The sequence below is a fragment of the Mus musculus genome, chromosome 11 (genome assembly GCF_000001635.26).
Source record: "Mus musculus strain C57BL/6J chromosome 11, GRCm38.p6 C57BL/6J".
Classification (NCBI taxonomy): domain Eukaryota; kingdom Metazoa; phylum Chordata; class Mammalia; order Rodentia; family Muridae; genus Mus; species Mus musculus.
This window is the reverse complement of record NC_000077.6, coordinates 46036071-46052696: the sequence shown is the minus strand read 5'-3', so window position 1 is coordinate 46052696 and position 16626 is coordinate 46036071. Positions and strand designations below refer to the sequence as shown.

At 44.9% G+C, this 16626-nt stretch overlaps 2 pseudogenes; one reads left to right on the top strand and one right to left on the bottom strand.

Moving 5' to 3' along the window:
* Gm12166 (predicted gene 12166) lies at window positions 349-1332 on the top strand (annotated as a pseudogene).
* Window positions 15901-16257, bottom strand: Gm12165 (annotated as a pseudogene).
* Window positions 16258-16626: the final 369 nt, after the last annotated feature.

The following is a 16626-nucleotide window of genomic DNA, read 5'->3' as shown; positions in this document are numbered from 1 at the left end:
CATGTATGCTAGCCAAGCACTCCCCAGAAAACTGTTTAAATAAACGGAAGAACTGAAGAAAAAAAAAGTACAATAAGGGGCTAGAAAAGTGGCTCAGTGGGTAAAAGCCCTGGCTGTGGGAGCATAAAGACCTGAGTTCAAATCCCTGGACGGGAGAACTGGAAAGACAGTTGGTGGTTAAGGCTGTTCTTCAGTCTGTGACTCCTACAGGCTTGGGACTGTGTGTCACTCCAGTTCCCGGGGATCTGACGCCCTCTTCTGGCCTCCCTAAGCATCTGAGCACTCTTGCGACTTTTCTCACACAAACATACATAAGTGTGTATAAAAATAGATCTTAAAAAAAAGAGGGGGCGTGGGGGCCGGACGAGCTAGGGGTCGGCGGCGTGGCAAGAGGACAGGGCTATGGAGAAGCTGCGGCGCGTCTTGAGCGGCCAGGACGACGAGGAGCAAGGCCTGACGGCGCAGGTCCTGGATGCCTCATCCCTGAGTTTCAACACCAGGTTGAAGTGGTTTGTCATATGCTTTGTTGCTGGCATTTTCTTTTCATTCCTTGGAACAGGGTTGCTATGGCTTCCCAATGGCATGAAACTCTTTGCAGTATTTTACACCCTTGGAAACCTTGCTGCATTGGCCAGTACATGCTTTTTAATGGGACCTGTGAAGCAACTGAAGAAAATGTTTGAAACAACAAGATTGCTTGCAACAATTATTATGCTTTTGTGCCTGGTATTTACCCTGTGTGCTGCTCTGTGGTGGCGGAAGAAGGGGCTGGCCTTACTCTTCTGCATATTGCAGTTCTTGTCGATGACCTGGTACAGTCTGTCCTACATCCCGTATGCAAGGGACGCGGTGCTCAAGTGCTGCTCCTCACTCTTGGGTTGAAAGTCGCAGGAGCCCAGGAGGAGTGCTTGGGAACAGTGCTGATGCGGTGCCTGCTCCAGTGATCGCCTCAGAAGCAGCAGCAGCAGCAGCAGCCTCAGCCCATGCCATGGACCGCTGCACCTCACTGCACGGCCCTCCATTCCCTGCCCGCTAACCTCTGCTTCCAAAGACAGGAGGGCGTAATCATTGCCACTTGTAAATAAGTTTTACTCAGTTTTTAGTCTTTACAAACAGCTTTTGAAATGTGAATATTTAAGGTATAAACCTGTGTTGTAAGATATATCCAGCTTATTTGGCTTTTTAAATGCTCTACAACTTTAAAAGAATTTTTTTTAACTTTAAAAATGTGAAACTTTATATACTTCAAGCTTAAAATTACTTATTAAGTGTAATAAAAAAGTAATATATGTATCTTTACAGTTTTGAAATAAACTACTCTTGGAAATGTAAAAAAAAAAAAAAGAGACAGAGAGAGAGAGAAAGAGAGAGAGAGAGAAGGAAGGAAGAAAGGAAGGAAGAAAGGAAGGAAGGAAGGAAGGAAGGAAGGAGAGGAGAGGAGAGGAGAGGAGAGGAGAGGAGAGGAGAGGAGAGGAGAGGAGAGGAGAGGAGAGGAGAGGAGAGGAGAGGAGAGGAGAGGAGAGGAGAGGAGAAAGAGCGAGAGAGCTGGGTATAGCTACATATGCTTGTAACCCCAGTGCCCGGGTTGGAAGGAGTGAGGAGACAGGTTAAGTCCCTGAACTTCACTGGCCAGTCAGCATAGTTGCAGTTCAGTGAGAAACCCTGTCTTAAAAGAATAGAGGAAGGGGGTGGATTTATCTCAGTGATAGAGTGCTTGCCTAGCAAGCTCAAGGCCCTGGGTTCAGTCCTCAGCTCTGAAAAAAAAAAAAGACAAAAATAACAGAAGAATAGAGGAAGGTGGCTGACTCCCCTCTTCTGGACTACACAGGGGCATGTGCACGCATGCAACCACTACATAAGTAAACAGATAAATAAAATAGTAGTACCACAAACGCCATTTGCATCCACCATGTACATACGTTGTCCATTAAAAAAATGTTTGAATCACAATACTTCAAATAAAAAAAAAACAAATTGAAAAGTAGCTTATAGGAGAGAAAGTGCAATGGTTAGCATATAAGCCCAGAGCCAGAAGGTGTGTCTTTTAGAGCTACCCTGTGCTACACTGACACAGGGACAAGCTGACTTGCAACTTCTGCACCTGAAAGGCTTGCCATTTGTTTGTGAAGAATGTATGTGTTGTGGCTGGAGAGATGGCCAAGAGGTTAAGAGTACTGACTGTTAGCTGGGCGGTGGTGGCACAAGCCTTTAACCCCATCACTTGGGAGGCAGAGGCAGGCGGATTTCTGAGTTCGAGGCCAGCCTGGTCTATAAAGTGAGTTCCAGGACAGCCAGGGCTATACAAAGAAACCCTGTCTCGAAAAAAAAAAAAAAAAAAAGAGTACTGACTGTTCTTGCAAAGGACCTGGGTTCAAGACTCAGCCCCCACATGATGGCTCACAATCATCAGTAAGGGATCCTACACGCTCTTCTGGCCTCCAGAGACCCCAGGCTTCTGCAAATGGTACGCATGCATCCATGCACCATGCAGGCAAAACATCCCATACAGATAAAAAATAAAATTTAAAAATTGGATATTCTTTATCTTTAAAAGGACGTATGTGCTATTTATCAGAAACACCACTAAACACCGTGTAATCTTTTGAAACATTTGTGACACTTAGTAATTATATTTCTGGGGAATGATCCTAAAATCTGCAGACTCTGCAGTTCGCTCACTGATTTATGGGCTTCACAGGCTCATGGTGGGTTATTTATAATAGTGAAAATATTGGAAACAACCTAAAGATCCAATCGTGAAGGAATAGGTCATAAATTACGTAATTGCCATATGATGGATTATTATATAGCCGCTTAAAACATGAAGGGTTTATGCTCTGATGTTCAGAGAGGAAAAAATTAAAGATCCAGAATTACATCTAAGCAGAACCTTAGCTAGGCAAAAGAAAGACATTTTTTTGAAAGGTTGGAAAGAAGTCTGCTGAGGTGTCAGCAACAGTCACATCTGTGTGCTAAGAGTGTGGATGCTCTTGTTGTTTTTTCGTTTTTTTTTTTTTTTTAAATCTCTCTCCCCTGTCTGTCTGTCTGACTGTCAGTCTGTCTCTGTATGTATCTGTCTATCTCTGTATGTGTCTGTCTGTCTCTCTCCCTTATCCCCCTCTCTAAATAGTAAAACTTTAGTGATTAAGGAATAGGTAGATTGTAAATGTATGAAGAAACACAAGGAAAAGCTATTATTTCTCATGTTATTTTTCTTTTTGTTTCTGAAACAGGGTCTCACATAGGCCAGGCTAGCCTCACACTCACTATGTGGCCAAGGATAACCTTAGACCCCTCATGGTCCTGTCGCTATCACTTCCCAAGTTCCACAGCATGAATAGCTTCTCGGTCTCCAGCAGGTATTGCACATGCCACCTCTCTGAATGACCATCCCTTCTCTGAGCAGCCAACTTTTCTTGTCTCTGCGCCTCACCCACAGAGGAGGGTGGTGTCTGTGCCTTATTCCCAAGATGGCACCTGAATCAAGGTTGTGAGGTAACACCTCTCACAGAGTAAGCAGTCAGTGGATGCTGTCTAGTATGTCCTGAGCACTGCAGCAGTCTTACTAATCTCACACTTGCATTTCTCTTCTTCCTTCCTTCCTTCCTTCCTTCCTTCCTTCCTTCCTTTCTTTCTTTCTTTCTTTCTTTCTTTCTTTTTTGCTTTTTTGTTTGTTTTTAGAGACAGGGTTTCTCTGTATAGCCCTGACTGTCCTGGAACTCACTTTGTAGACCAGGCTGGCCTCGAACTCAGAAATCCTCCTGCCTCTGCCTCCCGAGTGCTGGGATTAAAGGCGTGTGCCACCATGCCCGGCTTTGCATTTTCTTTTCTTCTTTAACTAATTTTTTTTTTTTTAAGTATAGACTAGAGTTTATTCAGGGCATGGGGAAGGTAGTCAAGAGGATAGTAGAGGCAGAGAAAAGCAGAGATGAGGGGAGAGTAGAGAAGTAGAGGCTGGCCATGAACACGTGGAGAGAGGGGGACGGGAGGAGGAGGGAAGAGCCCAAGAGGGCAAGAGAGAAACAAGAGAGCAAGAGAACAAGAGCTAAATTTTTTGTTAGATTTTTTTTTATTTACATTTTAAATGTTCTCCCCTTTCCTGGTTTTCCCTCCGAAAACCCCGTATCCCATCCTCTCTCCCCCTGCTCACTGACCCACCCACTCCCGCTTCCCTGTCCTGGCATTCCCCTGCACTGGGGCATTGAGCCGTCACAGGACCAAGGGCCTCTCCTCCCACTAATGACCGTCGAGGCCATCCACTGCTACATATGTGGCTGGAGCCATGGGTCCCTCCATGTGTACTCTTTGGTTGATGGTTTAGTCCCTGGGAACTCTGAGAGGGTCAGTTTGGTTCATATTGCTGTTCACATTTCAAAAACAGTCTATCCAAAAGTGCTGCTGTCCTTCTCTTGACTAGGATTCTCAGCCCCTGCATGCTGCATCCTCCTGTACCCTTGGATACTGAGCTTCAGGGTTTGGGGTTGCCAACCTCTCCGACCAATAGAAAGCCTGCTGAGGGTGACCTGGATACTCATTCTTTAGCGCATCCGATAACCTCAGATTCTTACATTAATTAGTGCTGAAATCCAGGAAGGCCCTCCCCTCAGGCCTAGCCTGATCAGGCCTCTTCCCCCACCAGGCTTCTTTCTCCATCCTCTGGTTCCTGGGTTTCCTTTATCTTTCTTTCTGAGAGACTCTTGCCCTCTGTTTTTTGCATGAATGGTAAACCTGCTTCTCTTTCTCCTAACTCAGTAGTCCTCAGTCTGGGTCACAACCGCTTCATGACTTGACCGACCTTTTCACAGGGGTTACCTAAGACCACTGGGGGGGAAAAACTTATGTTACAATTCATAAACAGTAGCAAAGTTACGGTTATGAAGGAGCAACGAAAATAAGTTTATGGTTGAGAGTCACAACAGGAGGAACTGAACTAAAGGGCTGCGATGCTAGGAAGGTTGAGAAGTACTGTTCTAGTCCAACCTCTGCCACTTGAGAAACTTCGCTGTTGCCAGCGCCACACACAACACCAGCCATTTTCCCTGCGGACACAGAAGTAGGTAAAGAGAGCCTGTCAGTCCTCCTGGTTGGTTCCTTGAGAAACTCTTGGGAACTTTTCAGGGGCCACTTCAAGGTAAGAAATTAACCTCAGCCCATCCAAAAGCTACAACATGGGCAAGAACCCTGTATCCCCAAAGAGAGCCCATTGGCCTGTCTCCTAAGAAAACTGAAACAGCTGGGCCTCAAGTTGGATCCTGTTCTATCCGTAATACACCCTTGACAACTGCTGGCCTAAATTTAGCATGTTGGAACCTACCGTTTTGTGGGACTTTGACAAAATTCCTCCAGTGAAATTGCAAATGGTCCCAGGTTCCCCATCTCCAAGGGTCCTTTCATCTCCACTAAAGTCCCCCCCTTTGTTACTCTGTTTCTACATATCAGGACTTTTTTTTTTTTAAGCTCAAATTTCTAAACTGAATTTCCCAGACTTTCTCTCACGTATCCATCCAGTGGACAAGCCCTGACCCTTCAAGGGACTTCCACCCAGGCTGTCTCTCTCCACACACCTCCATCTACCCACCACTGCCCTCTTTCTTTCCCTCAATCCCTAAGTTTGCCCTCTGAGTGCCTGAGAGATGAACAGCTGGTCCATAGAGCTCAGTTTCCTTTGGCACAAAAGGCCTTGTTGAGGTCTGGGGCCTCTTTTCTCCTGGGGACCCCCCTAAGTCCTGCCCACAGTAAGAAGACAGTTTAGTCCATATGGTTTCTGATGTTTTTTAATTATCCAGGTGTGCTACCCTAGACTCTTATCTGCATTCTGGGGCCAAATGGGAGCTGCTGAGATAAAAGCAGCGGCCGCAGGGGCAGAGCCGCTGTGTAGGGGGTCTATCGACTTAGAACTCACAGAGAAGCTGCCTCTGGAGATGGGATTTGTCCTCCTACTTCAGACTCCAGCTTGGTAATCTCAAAATGTCCCCCCAGAAACCCTGTCCTGGATGAGGTTGGCCCCCTGACTCTGTGACAAAAAAGGGGGAGACAACACAAGAGCCCAAGAGTGAAGACATTGCTCTCCCAAGGACGGCTAATGGGTAGACTATCTCCGACTTATTATTTATCCCATGATGTAGAGATGTCTGTAATAAAAAAATGGAATACTCATTCATGGGAAGGACAGAGAGGACTTAGAAGTCTTTTAGGCAATAAATTCAATATAATAGTTTTGTTAGGGCTCCTCAGTTGGTGTCTAGGGGAGGTTGTAACAGATTGAAGAATGTTTTGATTAGACGATTCTGTATACTGTAGAAACACTGCCTTTGTCTATAAGACTGACCTAGAAATTTACAGGTTTAACATAGTTTAACAGTATATACACAGGTATTGTTAATTTATTACATTATCCCACGTGTGGAGTTTGGATTCAGCTTTCTTTCTGGAAGGTGGTATCACACACCACTGTCTCTCGTCAGCTTGGTGTATAACCGCAGCTCACCTTACTAAACAAAACAGACACGAATCACGAGGTTTAAGTGTTTTCATTGACTTTGTCCTGGTGTTCTGTTGGGAGCTATTAAGACAACTCTTGATCTCTAAATTGGGCCTCTCCCCCCCCCCCCCCCGAGAAGAAAAGGGGGTCAAAAGCCGGCCACCAATACATGGATTCCTAGAACCACGGGATGTTCCAGCCCTAAGTCATCGCTGATGTCCTGACCACACCCTTATACCACCAAGTTCCTGCTTCCCCATGTAGCTGCCAAAAGAAAGAATTTCTATTGCCCCCTCCCATAAGTACTTCTCCTTTTGCTTGTATTGCCCTGCCCCTCCCACTGATAAGTATCTGTACTTCCCCTTTTGCTTGTGCATTTAAACCTCCGGCCTGACTAATACATTTGGGGCTTTGATGCATTCCAGAACGGTTTCCCTGTCGTTATTTGCACAAGGCCCTCGTCTCTCTCTACTCCCCATTTGGTTCTTAGGAGGAGGTCCCCTCGAGACCCTCGAATAACTGGATCTGCTGGACGGGTCAGTGTTCTCCACAGGTTGTAATGCGGGAGAACTGATGGCCCACTTCTGATTGTACCCTGGCCAATGAAAACTGCCTCGAGCTTTTGAGCCAAACCATTGTCCTTAAAGTCTTATAACACGCAATGAATGGTGACCAAATATATCTGTTTTCCTCAGACCCTAAGCCTCCAAGTGACACCCCTCCCCCAACAGGAAGCAGCCAGATAGGAAATGAGGGCCTTAATCATATATATGTGCATATATGGTATATATATACACACACATATATATGTAAATACCATACACACGCATATATATATATATATATATCATGCATATCATATATATGTATATACACATACATATATATGGTCTGGAATAAAGGAAACCCTACCATCACAAAACCAGGGCCACAAAGTAGGGTCAAGGTTTCAGGAAATCTGCCATCCATGGAATTCTGGAAAGCAGGTAACACCTGCCACACATCCTGGAGCCCGGAGGTTTTGAGAGCAGACCATCTGACTGACTTGCCATCTAGCAGTTCTGAAAAGCAGTCTATCCAGAAAACTATATACATGGGTATTGTTAATTCATTGCATTATCCCACGTGTGCAGTTTGGACTCAGCTTTCTCTCTTTATTAAGGTGGTGTCACACACCATTGTCTCCCATAAGTCAGGTGTATAACTGCAGCTCACCTTACTAAACAGAACTGACATTATTCATGAGGTTAAAATGTTTCCTTTGACTTGTCCTAATGCTCTCCACAAGGCTGGAGAACCTCCTTTCTCTCAACCATGAACGCCGTGCTTAGCTCTGTGCTGTGCGGTCTCCAGGACCAATAAAAGTCCTCTCTCCCCGTTTGAGAACAAACTGAGTCTTTCTTTACCCTTTTGTTTTCTTCCTCTGACTTCTTTCTTACAAAATTTATTAGAATGTTTGACCTGATTGATCTTATTAATCTTTGATCTGATTAATATTTATTGTCCTCGTTCTGTTTGTCTTCTTCACTTTCTTTTTTTTTTCCATTTTTTATTAGGTATTTAGCTCATTTACATTTCCAATGCTATACCAAAAGTCCCCTATACCCACCCACCCTCTTCTTCACTTTCAATGTCTTGTGCAATTCTGTTCATTTCATACCTAATCCTATTTTGTTTCTTTTTTTAGTGTATTAACTAAGTTACTATTTTTTTAGTAGTTATGGTAAGCTTTGGCAAATACGTTCACATTTAATGTAAGTCTATTTTCACATAGCTCTATACCATTTCACAAGTACTATGAGAACCTAATAATAAGCAATACAGTGTCTGGGCTGGAAAGATGGCTGGAAGCACTGACTGCTCTGGAAGGACCTGGGTTTGGTTCCCAGCACCCACATGGCAGCTAACAACCACCTATATAATCCAGTTCTAGGTGATCTGGCACACACTTCTGGCATCTTTGGGTACCATGCACACTTACATGAACTGCTTACATACATGTAGGCAAACATAATATACATAAAAATAAGCAATACTCTTCAAAAATAAAATAAAATTCTTCCCATCCATAAATTTTCTTCTCGTTTCATCATTTTAAAAACTCGACTGTAAAAAATTGGCAAATTAAATAAAAACATCACTCACACCAAAGTCAACCATATCTTATAATAATAAGTAATACACATGCACACGCATGCACACTCATGCAAGCGTGTTTTGATAGCTTTTGAAGAGAGCTGGCTGCTGTTCTTTGTTTTTTCTCTAGGTAAGTGATGTTTTCCATACTTCCCCCTACTCGTTCCCCACCCCCTTCCCAAATATGGCTTCTTTTAAGAAATTTTCTTTTCACTGGGCGGTAGTGGCACACGCCTTTAATCCCAGCACTTGGGAGGCAGAGACAGGCAGTTTTCTGAGTTCGAGGCCAGCCTGGTCTACAAAGTGAGTTCCAGGACAGCCAGGGCTATACAGAGAAACCCTGTCTCGAAAAACCAAAAAAAGAAAAAGAAATTTTGTTTTCCCAGTGTGGAGGCACACACCTTTAATTCCAGCAGATGAATGTCTGAGGTTGAGGCCAGCCTTGTCTGCAGCATGAGTTCCAGGACAGCCAGGGCTACACAGAGAAACTATGTCTCATAAAAAGGAAATCCTCAGCTGGGTGTGGTGGCGCATGCCTTTAATCCCAGAACTTGGGAGGCAGAGGCAGGCGGATTTCTGAGTTCAAGGCCAGCCTGGTCTACACAGTGAGTTCCAAGACAGCAAGAGCTTCACAGAGAAACCCTATCTCAAAAAACCAAAAAAAGGAAATCCTCCACCAAAAAAAATTTTTTTCCTTGCCTACTTTAATGAAACTTGAATGTTGTAATCATCGGTGTGCTTTTTGGTTTGAATTGAAATATTCTCTAAATTGAAAGGAACTCTGTGTCTTTCTTCCATGGGGTGGGTCAGACCCAGAGTCTAGGGCATGCTAAGCAGGCACTCTGTCTACCATTGAGCTACCAGCTCTCCAGGCAGACCCTTGATTTGAGCATGCATCCTTCTTGGTATTCTCTAAACTTCTTATATCTTTGCTTCACTGTCTGACAGTTTGGGGGGATTCTCCATCATTATAGCTTTAAGTATTTCCTTAGTTCCCCCTTTCTTCCAGCACCCCTCAATCCTGTTAGACCTTTTATAACTGACCCACAGCTCTTGAGTATTCTGTTTTGGACTTCTGTCCATCATGGCCTTCCACTGGTCTCAGCCATTTGAGGGTGACTTTGAACCCCTCATCCTCCTGCCTCAAGTTCCTGAGTTCTGGGATTACAGGTGTGAACCACCACACTCGGTTTATAGGGTGCTGAGGATGGAACCCAGGATTTTGTGAATACTGGGTAAGCATTGTACCAACTGAGCTACCACCTTTGCTAAATCTGTAATTCTCTGTTGTTACATCCTGAGGCTCAGAAATTCTTTCTACAAGGACTTCCAGTCTATTAAGGAGCGTCACCCTGGGGATGTATTCTTCTTATCAATAACATTTCTTTTTAACTCTGGATTTCTCTATTTACAGTTACATTTACATCATCTATCTGGTTTTTTTCCCCCTATTAAACTACTTTAAACCTTTAAACCCAATAACATGGTAATAGATTTTTTTTTTAAATTCTGATATGAAAAACTCAAGCCCCTATCCTATTTGATTTTAGTCTCTTCAAACTGTGCTCTTAGTATATTTTTATTTTATTTTATTTTATTTTATTTTATTTTATTTTATTTTATTTTATTTTTGAGACCAGACTCATGTAGCTCATGCTGGCCTCAAGCCTGATATAAAGTCAAGGATGATTTTGATCTTCATCCCTCCCATGTTAGCGTCATATAGGTGCACCAACACACCTGGCCTTATCATGTAGTCTATTGAAAGGAGAACATGATCTGCTAAATAAAAGGAACTGTATGTAGCCAGTCAGCCAGTAATGACGTGCACCTTTAATCCAAGCACTCAGGAGACAGAGGCAGAAGAATCTCTGTGAGTTCGAGACCAGCCTGATCTACAGTGTGAGTTCCTGGACAGCCAGAACTACCCAGAGAAACTCTGTATTAACAAAACAAAACAAACCGAAAAAAAGGAACGTCAGGAAATAGGTCTTTAGCCACCTCCATCAAGATGCAAAGCAAAGGAAGCACTCTGTTGCCCGAGGTCTCAGACTGTACCCTTGGGCTGTGACCTTTGCTGATACTTCTATGCAGGGTCCTCTTGTAGGTGTAAAACAGGATGGCTGCAGGAAGCAGGACTGTGTATATTTTCCTTCCCCTGTGTGGAAGGCTGGAAGGAACAGGTCTTTTTCAGATGGGACAGGCTCTAGTTAACACCCTCCAGGTTAGTCCATGGTAAAGTCATGTCTCCTGGGGGCAGGCAGGCCTCAGTACAAAATACTTAGGTCTATTTCAAAACAGCTCTTTTCCTCGCCATCTCCCAAGGTACAAGAGGATTTTTCTCTGACACACATTGTGCAGGCCTAGGATAGATCACAGACGTGTGGGACTCCCGACGACGCGGACCTTGAGGGAGTTGTCGGCTCTGGGGGAGAAGGGGTGTCCACAGAGCCTCAGAACTAACTCATCAGTGACAGTTTACATTCTGGAACCCCAGCACTTGATTTAGGAACTTTCTTCTCCAGTACATTGTGGCTCGATGTATCAGATCTGTCTGTCTCTTTCTATGGCTTGTCACATGCGGTCACTGCTCTGATGGGCAAAAGAGTTACAGAGAATTAAGCTGGTCACTTAATAGGATGGGGCGGCTGCTCCTAAACCCTTCTATGCCAGCCTAGAAGCAGGAAGTCAAACATTGTTAGTGGATAGTGATGCAAAATGGACCTCAGAAGGCAGCTTCCGGCAGCTGTTTCCCTTCTCCAGCTGGCAACTGACCTCCCTCCGGCATTTTTCCTCCTGTCTTGGTAAAAATCTTCAGATGACCTCAGTCTGTTTCATAGACATTTCTTTATGGTATCTGACTTGATCCTTCTGAAAAGCTATGCTAAGGTGGGTATCAAGATCCCATTTCAGTGGTGAGCAACTGAAAAAAAAATCCAGTAATGGTGAGCCTTCTCTAGTGATAATTTGCCTCGCTCAGTTCCAGCTGTTCCTTTTAGGTGGGAGACCTGCTTACCATTGTGTCACAGACACCATCACTTCCACCCCATATCGCTCATTGTTCCTGTGGGCATTTGATTCTTTTGTTTCTGCAAAAGATGATGGAGACTTTCGCAATTAGGGTTTCTATTGCTGTAACAAAACACCATGACCAACAAGCAAGTTGGGGAGGAAAGGGTTTATTCGGCTTACACTTCCACATTGCTGTTCATCACTAAAGAAGTCAGGATAGGAACTCAGACAGGACAGGAACCTGGAGCTGATGCAGAGGCCATGGAAGGGTGCTGCTTACTGGCTTACTTCATGTGGCTTGCTCAGTCTGCTGCTTTGTTTTAGAACTGAGGACCACCAGCCCAGGGGTGGCACTCCCCACTATGGTCTAAACCCTCCCCGCACTGATCACAAAGGAGAAAATTCTGAATAGCTGGATCTCATGGATGATTTCCTCAAGTGAGGTTCCTTCCTCTCTAATGACTCTTGCTTGTGTCAAGTTGACACAAAACCAGCCAGTCACACCGGGCGATGGTGGTGCACGCCTTTAATCCCAGCACTTGGGAGGCAGAGGCAGGCGAATTTCTGAGTTTGAGGCCAGCCTGGTCTACAAAGTGAGTTCCAGGACAGTCGGGGCTATACAGAGAAACCCTGTCTCAAAAAACAAACAAACAAACAACCAGACAGTCACAGAGACCTAACGCAAAATGTAGAGGAGAGACGTGAGCACGGCTGATAAATTCCCATTCCTATATCCTATGTGACCGACTCAGTCACCCAGAAGCATAGCCTAGGCAGTTAGACAGGACCCATTCTCAGTGACACATGATATAATACTCTGTCACTACATTCCAAATTTCTTAAACAGTATTTTTTATTATTTTATTATCTTTGAGAATGTCATTTAGTCATACAATGTATTTTGGTTACAGTCACTCCATCTTCAAGAAATTACCATTTCTCGGTAATTTTTACTCTTTCTTATATTTGTCTATCTGGTTTTTAAAAAGGTGTTCATGAGTATGTAGTGGGATCTGTCTGTGCACATGCCATTGCTTGTGCATGGAGATCAGGGGACAGTCCGAGGGAATTAGTTCTTTTCTTCCACAATGGGGGCTCAGGGAGATTGAAGTCAAGTCCTCAGGCTCAGCAGCAGAGGCCCTTACCCCATCCCCACCCAATGTATTATCTCACCGGCTCCAATTCTTAAAAATTCTTAGACAATGGGTTCTGTGTTTTCATTTTGTTTTAGCACTCACAACCCCTGGACCTGGTCTCGCAGGCACACCATCTGGGCTTGAAGGTGCCCTTCTTACAAGAAGCAGGTCACGGCGGAGAGTGTGTGTGGAATTCCAGGCTCAGATCACCTAAGACGTACTACTGAAACTGTCTGTTTCTGCAGACGAGATATATTTCATTTTATTGCTGTGTCCACCAAGGTCCAGAAAGAGGAAATTAACTCCCCTCCCCCACCCCCCGGGGTCATGGACAAACCCTGAAACGGAAGCCAAATTGGAAGTCCAAAGTAATGAGTCTGTAAGGCAGTTGCTACTGAGGCCGCCAGTGAGATGAGTCTGAGCATACCAATGTGGAGACTCCCGATTGTTACTGAGCCCAGCCAACTCTGCTTCATCAGGCTGAAGCAGAGGAAGTAGATGAAACCGGAAGACTGTGGGGGTGGGATGCGGTAGCACGCGTTCTTTACACAAATCTGGAAAACTGTAGAGGAGAACCTGTTTTAGGATAATGATCGTGGGAAGGGGGACATAGACGAACTCTGCGCATTTATCAAGCTTCCATCTACCCCCACATAAGCTGCAAAGGGCAAAGGTGTGTGCACACGCACGCAGGGAAAGCCCCACTCACGTGGGTCTTGCCAATTAAAAACGGCAGTTAAGGTCCAAGGAAGCCCTTGATTCCAGAAGGCTCCACTGGGAAGCAGCTCCGCTGTAGGTCGGTTTTCAGCTCGCGGCTGCACACACCCAGTGAGAGAGCATCATCACTGCCGCTGGCTGAGCACACGCTGAGGCTGAGAGCTGGGAAATGGGTCGGCCCTAAAGGGCACTTGCACCCCTTCACATCCCCTCCCGTGGCTCGGGTCCCGGGGATCCTTCTCTCCCACCCAGGTCCCTGCTCGGGAATAGTTAAGGAGTCAAGAGCTTGACAGAAAGTTCATCCCACACTCAATGTTGTCTTGATGATGGGACTGTTACTCCAACATGGACCCGTGAGCATCTGTCTCCTGAATGTCCGCAATCTTAAAGATATGTGTGTACTTGTGTGTGGATCTGTGTTTGTGTGCTGTATACAAACGTGAATGGGTATGGATGCCGGAGGAGAAAGTTGAGTGTTCTGGTGTATTTACTCTGTCTAATTCGCTTGAAGCAGGCTTGAACCCGGAGTTCAGCTGGCAGCCAACAAGACCAGCAACACTCCGGACTCATGCCCTGATCCTATTCACAGAGCAGTAGGCGCTCCTGCAGCTACACCCAGCCTTTTAAGGTGGCTTCTGGGAATCTGACCGCAGGTTCTCCTGCTTGTCAAGCAAGTGTTCTCGCCCACTGAGCCCTGCCCCGACCTGAGATGCTTTTACGTTTGTTACTAGCAGTGTTCTTCCTGTCACCAAGAAGAGAATTGTTAGAAAGTAAGCCAAACAGTAGCAAGAGAGAGTCTGAGTTCCAATAATGATTTTTAACCTGAGACTTGAGCAAAGTCTGAAGTCTATCTGCTCTTTAAACTTCTTATCTATATAAATCGTCCTCATTTCCCACGCTACCAGGTGTTGGAATTACAAGAGTGGAGAAGATGTGAGCTATTCTTGTCTTCATGGCAACCAGTTCCCAATGAGATGGCAAGATGTATCGAAAGGCATAAAATATTGAAAATCTTGATTTGGCAATTCTATTTCTAGGAAATTATGAAAAAGGAAAAAATGATTTGTCAAAGACAGAGCATATTCATTATGGAGGGACTTCTTTTCATCAACTTAACAGTGAAGTACCACAGAGTGTGTGTACCATCGGCACTGGGGCCAGCTTGAACACTTTCCCCACTCAAGCACACATGCGTGGGTACCCTAACCCGGAACGAGATCATGACCTGCACTCCAGAGCTGCCTTGTCTCTTCCCCTGTTGTGTAGCAGTTCCCTCTTAGATGGAAATAATCTATCCTGCAGAGAAGCTCCTTAAGACAGAAGATAAGCAATTCAAAGTAGCTTCAGGAAGTTCCTGAAACCAACTAGGTTCACTTGGTCCCGTGCTCCCAAGAGTAAACAATAAAGTCTTCTGAGGGGCTCCCAACTGCAAAGACTCTCAGACAAGCTGAGCTGCCTGGAAGAATCCAGAGACCGGCAAAGCAGCAGCAAGAAGCAGAAAGCAATGGAGCTGCCTAAAAGGTGAGAGCACCTGAGCCTCCTGAGAAGGATACTTTCCAACCCACTGAGCTGCCTGCAGGCTGTACAGGGTGCTTCAGGTTCCCAGGTTTTGTGGGATGTCAGCCATGATAGGATGAGCTTCGGTGATGTGATGTGATATGGGTGTGTTTATGTCGTTTCCTGTAAGTAACCCTTCACCTGTATACCTGCAAGTAATCCCAGGAATGCTCACTGGTGGACCAACTTGGACCTTGGTGGTATCTGTACTTCCTATGAGTGAGTAGACAGACATGTGTTACATCTCCCAGGTCTTATCAGGTAGCACTCATAATCACAGGCCTCCCTCCAGTGGAGGGTAACAATTGGCTTTCTTCCTATATGAATTAATTTTGCTTTTTATTGTATATACATGGAGTCACTGTGTCTAACTTTGGGCATTTGGAAGGAGGAACGTCTGGGGGACATCTTTTTGCTTAATTTTGTGTTTGTGAGCATTCACTCTATTTTTTACAAGTTCTAGATTGTTTATTCTGTATAGTACTGCATTGGTAGAGTGTGCCACCGTGTGTTTACCTGTGTATAAACAGTTGGGTAGTTTCCAGATCAATGATATTGAAAGCAGTGCTGGATCAGCATTCTTCTGGCTAGTGTATATGGACATTTGGGGATATAGATGTAGACATGGCAAGGCGGAGACATGAAATGCTGGCTTTTATATACGACCAGCTTTAGAAGACATGGCTGAATTGTGTATCAAATTGATGCTACAACTTAACACTCTCAGCAACACTACAGGAGCTCTGATTTCTACACATGCGTATTAACACTTGTCCATTTTAGACCCTGCCAGATGAGGCACTGCAGGCCTGCTGATCCCAACTTTTTTTTTTAATATAGGTTCAGTTCTTTATTGGATTTCTTCAGAAAAGCAGTTTAGTCAAAAAGACCAGAACCCATGTCATCTTCCGATTCCTCCGACACTTCCTTCTTTGCTTCCACTTTTTCCTCATCTGGGACAGCAGCGGTGGATGGAGCAGGACCACCAGCAGGCGCGGTTTCAGCTGCTGGAGCAGGCCCACCAGCCCCTACATTGCAGATGAGGCTCCCAATGTTGACATTGGCCAGAGCCTTTGCAAACAAGCCAGGCCAGAAAGGTTGGACCTTGTCACCCGCTGCGTTAATGAGGGCAATGGTCTTATTCTCCGTGACCTTCACCTAGTAGTTCTGCAGGATGAGGATGGAGTAGATGCAGGCAAGCTCAGAGATGGAAGCCATGTTGTGAACTGCCGGCGAATGAAGTGAGGGCCTCACCCCAAAGTGGTCTTAGCTTCTTAGGAAGAACATTTATCTGGGAAGGAGAGACTGGAGGATCTGGAGTTCAAGATCATCCTTGGCCACGTAGGGAGTTGGAGGATTTATGAGACCCGATTGTAAGAAAATAGTCAAAATTTTAAGCATGTGGTAGATGGGTGCTAGAATCAAACTGTTGTTTTGGTTTTTACTCTCCTAGTGACTAATAGAATTGTAAAGTTTGTATTTTGGCTTCTAGGAAGACTGCCCAAGCCTACTTCCTAGTCTTGTGTGGGGTACTCTATTTTATTGCTTTGTTGGAGTTTTTAAAACATCTTGGCTACAGGTGTTCAG